Source organism: Trachypithecus francoisi, unplaced genomic scaffold (genome assembly GCF_009764315.1).
Source record: "Trachypithecus francoisi isolate TF-2019V2 unplaced genomic scaffold, Tfra_2.0 Lachesis_group0, whole genome shotgun sequence".
NCBI classification, from domain to species: Eukaryota; Metazoa; Chordata; class Mammalia; order Primates; family Cercopithecidae; genus Trachypithecus; species Trachypithecus francoisi.
This window is the reverse complement of record NW_022681453.1, coordinates 189367014-189375676: the sequence shown is the minus strand read 5'-3', so window position 1 is coordinate 189375676 and position 8663 is coordinate 189367014. Positions and strand designations below refer to the sequence as shown.

The following is an 8663-nucleotide window of genomic DNA, read 5'->3' as shown; positions in this document are numbered from 1 at the left end:
ATGATGTACCCAAGGTGGTTGGGTTACAGCTTGATTCTGTACATTTTAAGGGGACAGAAATTACAAGCAGATATCAACCAATACATGTAAGGTGTATACTGGTTCGGTCCAGAAAGGTGGGAAAACTTGAAGTGGGGACTTCCAGGTCATAGGTCTATTCAAAGATTTTCTAATACTAAGATAAGGGGTTGTTGAGAACAAAGTTCTTACTATACAGATGAAGCCTGCTACCAGCTTTTTAGGGCCATTAAAAAATATGTCAAAGGAATATATTTTGGAGTAAGGTACTTCAATTTCTTTCAAGGTCTGCTGTCTAACACGTGATGCTATGCTAGAACCAGGTTGGAATTTGGTATCTTATTGCTACAAAGAGTCTGTTTTGTCAGTCTTAAGATCTCTGTTTTAATGTTAATGCTGGTCAGTTGTGTCTGAATTCCAAAGGGAAGGAGGGATAATGAATGAATCATATCTGGCCCCCCTTCCCATCATGGCCTGGACTAGTTTTTCAGGTTGACTTTGGAGTGCCCTTGGCTGAGAGGAGAGATCCATGCAGTCTGTTGGAGGGCTGAGAATTTTATTTTTGGTTTACAATTGGCCCTATCACGTACGGTTTATGAACCATTTTAGATTATTTTGGTCTCATCTGCTTCTTGTTGCAGTTGTAGTCATGTGGCTGCTAACTTCACACATGTATCATTTGACAGTGCCTTCTCTCACATCCACACTGTCCTCTTCCTGCCTCCCAGGTTGGGCCTTCCTTGTCGATACTGAAGACAGAAGCTGTGAATTTCCACTTGGGCCCACATATCTGCAACTGAAAAGTGTTGGGGATTTAAAAACTTATAGGGGAAGTGTTTGCCCAGTAAGAGCAGAGACTTGGAGTGGAAACAGTTTCCTTTTTCTCCTGAAGAGACTGTGTTGATACACAGTTTGTACAGTTTTTCAGAAGATATTCCCGTGGGACTGCCCAATCAGTGACACCTTGTGGTAGACTATTGGACAACAAATCTTTATATTAACTCTCCCACCTTGCTTTTTATTTTCCCCTTGTCCATCATTGTTACTTCCTGGAATCCCTCTCCCTAATAAAGCAATAGAGAATACGTCTTTCACATTCATCTCAGGTTCCCAAGAAAACCAGGTTAAGACACATGGACAGTGCTTTTAGTGAGTTTCCACAGACAATCATTAGAAGATGAGCCCCTATCACCTGAAAACAGAGCTTTGAAGCCTTTAACAAGGCCACTCTTCTTTAAAACTGTTTTTCACTTTTGGTGTACTGAAGTCCATGATTACATTAACCAAAGAAAAAGTTCCTCCTTCAATTTATTTTAGAAAAATCTGCACTGAAATTACATCTGATACAGCTCCACAAAGAAGTTCCTAACATGCCTCTACCACTTGTCCTAGTTTTAAAGCTACTTTTAAAATTTCCTCTACTGAAGAGAAAATAAGACAAAGGAGCAGAGGCAGATTCAGGAGAGTAAGGAAGATGAGAGGGAGGCCACTTTTACTGAATAGCCCACAGCTTTGAGTGTTTTGTGAAATGGGGTCATTCCCTCCTTTCTGAGTCACCTCATCAGGTAAGTACCTAAGCTACTTCAGTAGCTCTCAGACTAGATTATCACCACCATCATAGCAACAACAACAACAACAACAAACCCTTTAGGCCAATGGAAGAAACAAAAGAGAGTCTGTTATAGGAAAGGCCCCATGAAACCTAAACTCCGTAGATAAGGTTAGTATTGTCATTACTCTCAGGCTAGAACTTTTGGCTTCTCTCTGTGGGCTCTCCACAGGGAGGCAATATGAGATTGTAGGAGATACGAGACTTGCACTTGTAGAGATTGTAGAAGAGGCATAGAATTTCAGAAGGTATTTATTTTGTCCTGTCTTTACCACTTCCTTCTTGGTCTATATACAGGTCATTTAACTGCTCTGAGCCTCAGATTCTTCATGCAGAGATTAAAATAATAGTGACCTGCTGTAATACCTTCCCCACAGAGATGTTGTGAAGATCTGCAAGATAATGTTTGTGAAAGCACTTTATTAACTATGAAGAGCAAGATAAATATTAGTTGCTATTAATATTATCCTCTTTCATCCTATTAAGACATTTTCCTGGTTGAAGAGGTGTTTATTCCTCATTATATACAGCCATGTAAATTTCAAATATATAATTGCCTTCTTGAGCTATCAATAACTAGGTTGAAGTAAAAAGTTCATCTTCTGCAGATTTTCAAAATAAAAATATTTCTATAATACATTTTCACCACAGGATCTTAAGATTCCCAAAGCCTTGTAAGATATCTCTAGCCCATTGAGAATAGACCTCTTTAATTATTGGCTATTTCTTCAAATACTAACTTCTTTATTAAATACACACACACAAGTACACACGCATTCTAATCCAGAGATGGAGTATAGCTGATTTCGAGCTGAGAAAACTATAAAAATAGATTTTGAGCAAATGTTTTTAACCTCTCTATATACCAGCCTTGATTAGCTTGACAATATGAGAGAAAGACGTATTGGTAGAGATTGGAAAGAGATGACGTTATAGAGTGGATATTCGGTGAAAAAAGGAGTAGAAACACTGGTCCCTCTCAAAACCTTTTCTTTTCTCTTTTCTTTTCTTTCTCCTCTGTCCCTCCCTCCCTTCCCTCCCTCCTTCCTTCTTCCTTTCTTCCCTTCCTTTTCCTTCCTTCCTTCTTTCCTTCCTTCCTTCCTTCCTTCCTTCCTTCTTTCCTTCCTTTTCTTCCTTCTTCTTTTCCCCTTCCTTCCTTCCTTCCTTCCTTTCTTTCTTCCTTCCTTCCTTTCTTTCTCTCTTCTTTTTTTTTTTTTTGACAGGGTCTCACTCTTTTGCCCAGACTGGAGTTCAGTGATATAATCATAGCTCACTGTAGCCTCAAACTCCTGGGCTCAAGCAATCCTCCCGCATCAGCCTCCCCAGGAGCTAGGGCTACAGGCACTAGCCAGCACACATAGCTAATTTTTAAGTTTTTTGTAGAGACAGGGTCTCACTATGTTGGCCAGGCTCATCTCAAACTCCAAGCTTCAAGCGATCCTCCCATTCTGCCCTCCCAAGTGCTGGGATTCCAGGCATGATCCATCTAGCCCTGTCCCCCTTCCCCCTGACATTTTCTGAAAGCACCCCAGAAAGTAATCATTTTTTAAAACATAAAGGACCTTTTTTGTTTTGTTTTGTTTTGTTTTTTTGTTTTGGAGATGGAGTTTCACTCTTGTAGCCCAGGCTGGGGTACAAAGGCACGATCTGGGCTCACTGCAACTTCTGCCTCCCAGGTTCAAGTTATTTTCCTGCCTCAGCCTCTCAAGTAGCTGGGATTTACAGGCACGCACCACTATGCCTAGCTAATTTGTGTATTTTTAGTAGAGATGGGGGATTTCACCATGTTGGCCAGGCTGGTCTTGAGCTCCTGACCTCAGGTGATCCACCTGACTCTGCCTCCCAAAGTGCTGGGATTACAGGCATGAACCACTGCACTTGGCCTAAAATACCTATTTTTCAACAGGAATTTTAAACAATATTTTAATGCATTCAAAATATATACTTAAATAACTTTTTAAAGACTTGGCATGTGTTTATCCTTAACCATGTTTCCATTGAAGGGGAGGGAACATTGACTTTCCTCCACTCTCCTATGTTCTTTGGCTGGGCTACAAATTAAACTGACATAAGACAGATTCACAGGAGAAAAACCATATTCAATTACATGCATATGCATGAGAGTCCCACAAAAATATGAGACTCCAAGAAAGGCCGGAGGATTGAAGCTTATATAGCATGTTGAACTACAAAAATAAATAGGGGATTGGGACTTTGGGGGTTTGTAGAGACAAGCTTTGGGGGAAAGTAAGGGGAGGGTATGTATTGTAAATAACAGTTGTCTTGTCATACAGATAAAATGTCTCTCAGGTAATAACAGTTGTTTCAGAGCAGGCTGCTTCCTGATACAGATACTTTTACTAATATAGATGTCCTTTATTGAAGTACATTTCCTTTATAAAAGGGCAGCTTTTCATAGTTTCTCCTATGCCTGCAATTCCTCAAAATAACATGCTGAAAATGTGCCAAAGAAGTTTATTTTGGGGTAGCATATTCTGGCCTCCTATAGTCATATTTTGAGGTGGTGTGTCCTGAGCCTCAACTCTGTTTTAGAAAATAAAATAGCATGAGGCATGGAAGAACTGGGGAAAGAGATGAAAACAGGTTTCACTTATACTGACAATACTTCCACACAACTAAACCTAATAGATACTTTCACAGTCTTCAATGTACTTGTCTTATAATTAGCAACCCTTTTCGAAAAAAAAAAAAAATGTCTAGTTCTTTGGTTTTTGGAATACCGCATTTTCCTGGATTTTTTTCCTACTCCTATGTTTCTTTTTTCTTAATCTTCTTGAATTTTTTCTTCCTTTATTTAACCTGTAAAAGGTGGATTAAGTGATGACTTAGTTTGGAGCATTCTTTTTCTTCCAACTGCATACTTTTTAAGGGATCTCATTTTTATCCTGGGTTCTGTTAGCACTGAATGAAGATGATTTCCAGTATGCACATGAATTCAGAGCTTTCCTCTGAACTCTACAATCTTGAAATTAGCTGCCAACTTCATATATCTACTTGAATGTTTAAAACCTATTCCAAACTCAACATATCCAACGCTGGACTAATGATTTTTCCAAGTAAATCAAAACAAAACCACAACTTAAAAAATGTTTTATCAGTGTTATCAATGTTCTTTATCCTGGAGGGAATGTCATGCCACTCATTCAGTGGTGCAACAGAAATAGGATTTAACATTTCATTCATTAATTTGACCTCCTGAGTGTCAAGACAATGTTTTATATCTTTAGAATAACATTATCAAAGAAAACATACAAAGATCACACCCACATGAGGGGAAACAATTTTCTTTTGTCATATTTATCCATCTAACCATTATCTTTCAAGTCCTAACATTTTAACTATCTAATGTTTTCTTAAATCTGCGCAGTCCCTCAAAATGTGAACATCAGCTAATCTAAGCTATTTCAACTCTCATTGGTACCATTAGTAAAATAGCCTCCTGTCTGTTCTTTGTTCTTGACTCCTGCTCCTTATCATAACCATTCTTTTTTGCGTGGCTAGGACAATTTTTACAAAATAGTAATTTCATCATGCCCTTTTTGTGTTTAAAAATCCTTTCATAGCTCTCCATTACTCTTAAAATAAGGACCAAATTACTTTACACAGGCTATAAGGCTCTGCATGGTCTGAGCCAATGTGAGTATGTCCAGACAATTTTTCCTTTTTCTTTCTTCATTCTTTCTCCTCTAGCCACACCAACCTTTTTCACTTCCTTGAGAATACCATTTCTCCCACTACAGCTTTTGTACATGCTGTTCCTCCTGTCAGAAAGGCAGGTAACCTCCATCCCCACCCTTCTTAAACAGTTAACTCATTGTCATTAATAATTGAAGTTCATTGTTGCAAGGTCAGGGAGGTTGTCTCTGAGTCCCTATACTAGTCACATTTAATTTCATAAGACTATGTACTTCATCTGAAGTACTTGAAATAACCATAATTCATGTTATAACATATCAAAATGAGAAGGAAGGGGAATATGGTTTTGATAATGATAGAAAAGACTATCAGTGTAATCTTAGTCTTGCAGATAACAACTATAAACTTTAGAAAAAAATAAGAAGAAATAATTGAAGGCACTGAAGAGTGAAAAAAATAGATCAACTGGAGGTGAGTATACCCTTGAAGGAAGGGAAATGTTTTGGGTGAACTTTGTGTTAATGCAGCTTTCTGCCTGAGAGAATGCCCCAGTTTGCACAGCAGAGTAGAGTTAAAAAAGGATGCACGAAGTTGTGGTTTGTAAACAAATAATATGGATAAACAAAATGAGAATATCAACAAAGAGATAGAAACTGTGAAGAGCCAAAGAGAACTTCTGAAACTGAAGAACACAATGACTGAATTGAAAAATTTAATAGAGACTTGACCAGACAGAAGCAAGAATCATCAAACTCAAAAATAAGAATTTTTGAAATCACTGAGGCAGAGGAGAAAAAAAAAGAATGAATAAAAATTAAGAGAGACTGGGTGTTTATGGAACATCATTAAATGGAAGAATATACATTTGGAAGTACTAGAAGGAGATGAAAGAAAGAAAGAGAACCTTCAAGAAACAGTGGCTAATAATTTCCAAATCTGAGGAAATAAATGAACACAAAAATTCAAAAAGCTCGATAAACTGCAGTTAAGATAAATCTGAAGAGACTGACACTAAGATACATCATCATCAAACTGTTGAAAGTCACAGATAATCTTGAAAGCAGCAAGAGGAAAATGACTCATAATATACATAGGAATGCCTGTTATATTATCCGCAAATTTCTCAGCAGGAATCTTGCTGGTTAGTAGGGAATTGGATCACTTATTATTTTAATTGAATGATAGATATAGTAAAATAAATTAGCCAAAAATAGGTAGAAAGAATAAAGACAAGAACAGCAATAAATTGTATAAAAATAGAAGGAATTAATAAAGGAATAATTGCTTATTGCAAAGAATAATATAATAAACGCATAGAATAATTAAAGAATAAAAAAGAACACAGAAATTAACAATATCAGAATTAAAAGAGGGGTTATCCACACAGATCCTAAAGCACTAAAATTCTAATAACTCAACATAAAAGTAGCTTTATGCCAACAACTTTAATCACTTCTATTAAATGGCCAAATTCCTTGGTAATACAATTCAGCAAAAGTAGCAGAAAATGAAATAGAAAATCTACAAACCATTAAATTATTAAATATGCTGAATTTATCAAAATTTTTCATGCACAAAATGCTTAGACCCATATTGTTTCCAATGATTTATCATAACAAATATTTATATATAATATAAATATATATTTAATATAGTAAACACACATAATAAAAGAATATATAATATTAATATATAAACATATATCATACGTGTCATATCATCTTTATATATTATATATTTTATAATATTATATATTAGATATAGAACATATAGAATATTTTCAAAATATAAACATAATATTAGATATATATTTTCTATATTAGATATATATTCTGAATTTCAAATGTCTATTCTTTATATGTTTATTATTTTATATATATTGTTTGTATATATATATCTTCATGTTTAGTATATAATATATGCCACATAATGTAATATAATACAGTGTTATTATATGTGTTTTATATAATACATTATAACTAGAGTTTTTCTCATAATAAAAGATTTGTTTAACATTTGAAAATCAATTTATATGATTCACCGTATTAACTGAACACAGAATAAAATCCTTATTGTTTTTTCTCCATAAGTGAAAAAAAGCATTTGATAATGTTCGATATCCATTCATAATATAAGCTCTCAGTAAACTATGAAGTGAACATAACTTTGTCTTATAAGGGTGTGTGTTGTGTGTACATGAATGTGTATGAACATTTGCACATACACTTGTGGTATTCCTAACCTGCCAAATATATTATACTTATTGGCAAAATATCAAATGACCATCCTATTCTCTCCAACATTAGAAACAAAGCAAGACTGCTTACCTTCACTAATTCATTCATCAGTGTACTGAAGCTTCTTGCTAGTGTGATAAAGCAAGAAAAATAAACAAATTAGAAGGATTGAAAAGAAAAAACTGTATTCACAGACAACGTGGTTGCTATTAAAAAATACAGGCCATGGATTTTACAAAGTAATTATTAAATCTGATAAATGAGTTTAGCAAGGTTGAAAGATTCAAAATCAATTTGCTATAATCTGTTGTATTTCTATATTATAGTCACATGCATTAAAATTACAATTTGCAAGAAAGCCATTCCATTTACAATAGCACCAAGTCAAAAAAAAAAAAAAAGATTAGGGAAAAATTTAACATAAGAAATACAAGATTCAGCAAATTTTAAAAGACCTGAATTTTAATATAAGCTATACCACAATCATGGTTGGGAAAATTCAATCTTATTAAGATGTAGTTCTCACTAAATTCATTTATATATTCCACACAATCTCAATCATTATAGCAGCAGGCCTTTAAATTGTCATTGACAAGGTGATTCTAAAATGTATATGAAAACGCAAAACTTACAGCAGAAAAAGTAAGTCTGAAAAAGAACAAAATTGGAGAACTTACATCACTAATATCAAGATTCAGGGGGGCGGAGCAGGATGGCCGAATAGGAACAGCTCCAGTCTCCAACTCCCAGCGCCAGCCACACAGAAGACTGGTGATTTCTGCATTTTCAACTGAGGTACTGGGTTCACCTCACTAGGGAGTGCCGGACAATCGGTGCTGGTCAGCTGCTGCAGCCCCACCAGCGAGAGCTGAAGCAGGGCGAGACATCGCCTCACCTGGGAAGCAAGGGGGAAGGGAATCCCTTTTCCTAGCCAGGGAAACTGAGACACACAACACCTGGAAAATCGGGTAACTCCCACGCCAATACTGTGCTTTGCACAGGGCACACCAGGAGATTATATCCTACACCTGGCCGGGAGGGTCCACGCCCACAGAGACGCCCTTATTGCTAGCACAGCTGTCTGCAATCTAACCGCAAGGCAGCAGGGAGACTGGAGGGAGGGGCGCTCGCCATTGCTGAGG

General features: G+C 36.3%; 1 long non-coding RNA gene across 1 annotated transcript; it reads right to left on the bottom strand.

The window, feature by feature from the left end:
- Positions 1 to 563: 563 nt before the first annotated feature.
- LOC117077915 lies at positions 564 to 8329 on the bottom strand. The gene is made up of 3 exons (XR_004434868.1): positions 8199 to 8329; positions 7612 to 7649; positions 564 to 814 (listed from the first exon to the last, which is right to left on the bottom strand). It is a non-coding gene; the product is annotated as an uncharacterized LOC117077915 (long non-coding RNA).
- Between the last annotated feature and the right edge of the window lie 334 nt (positions 8330 to 8663).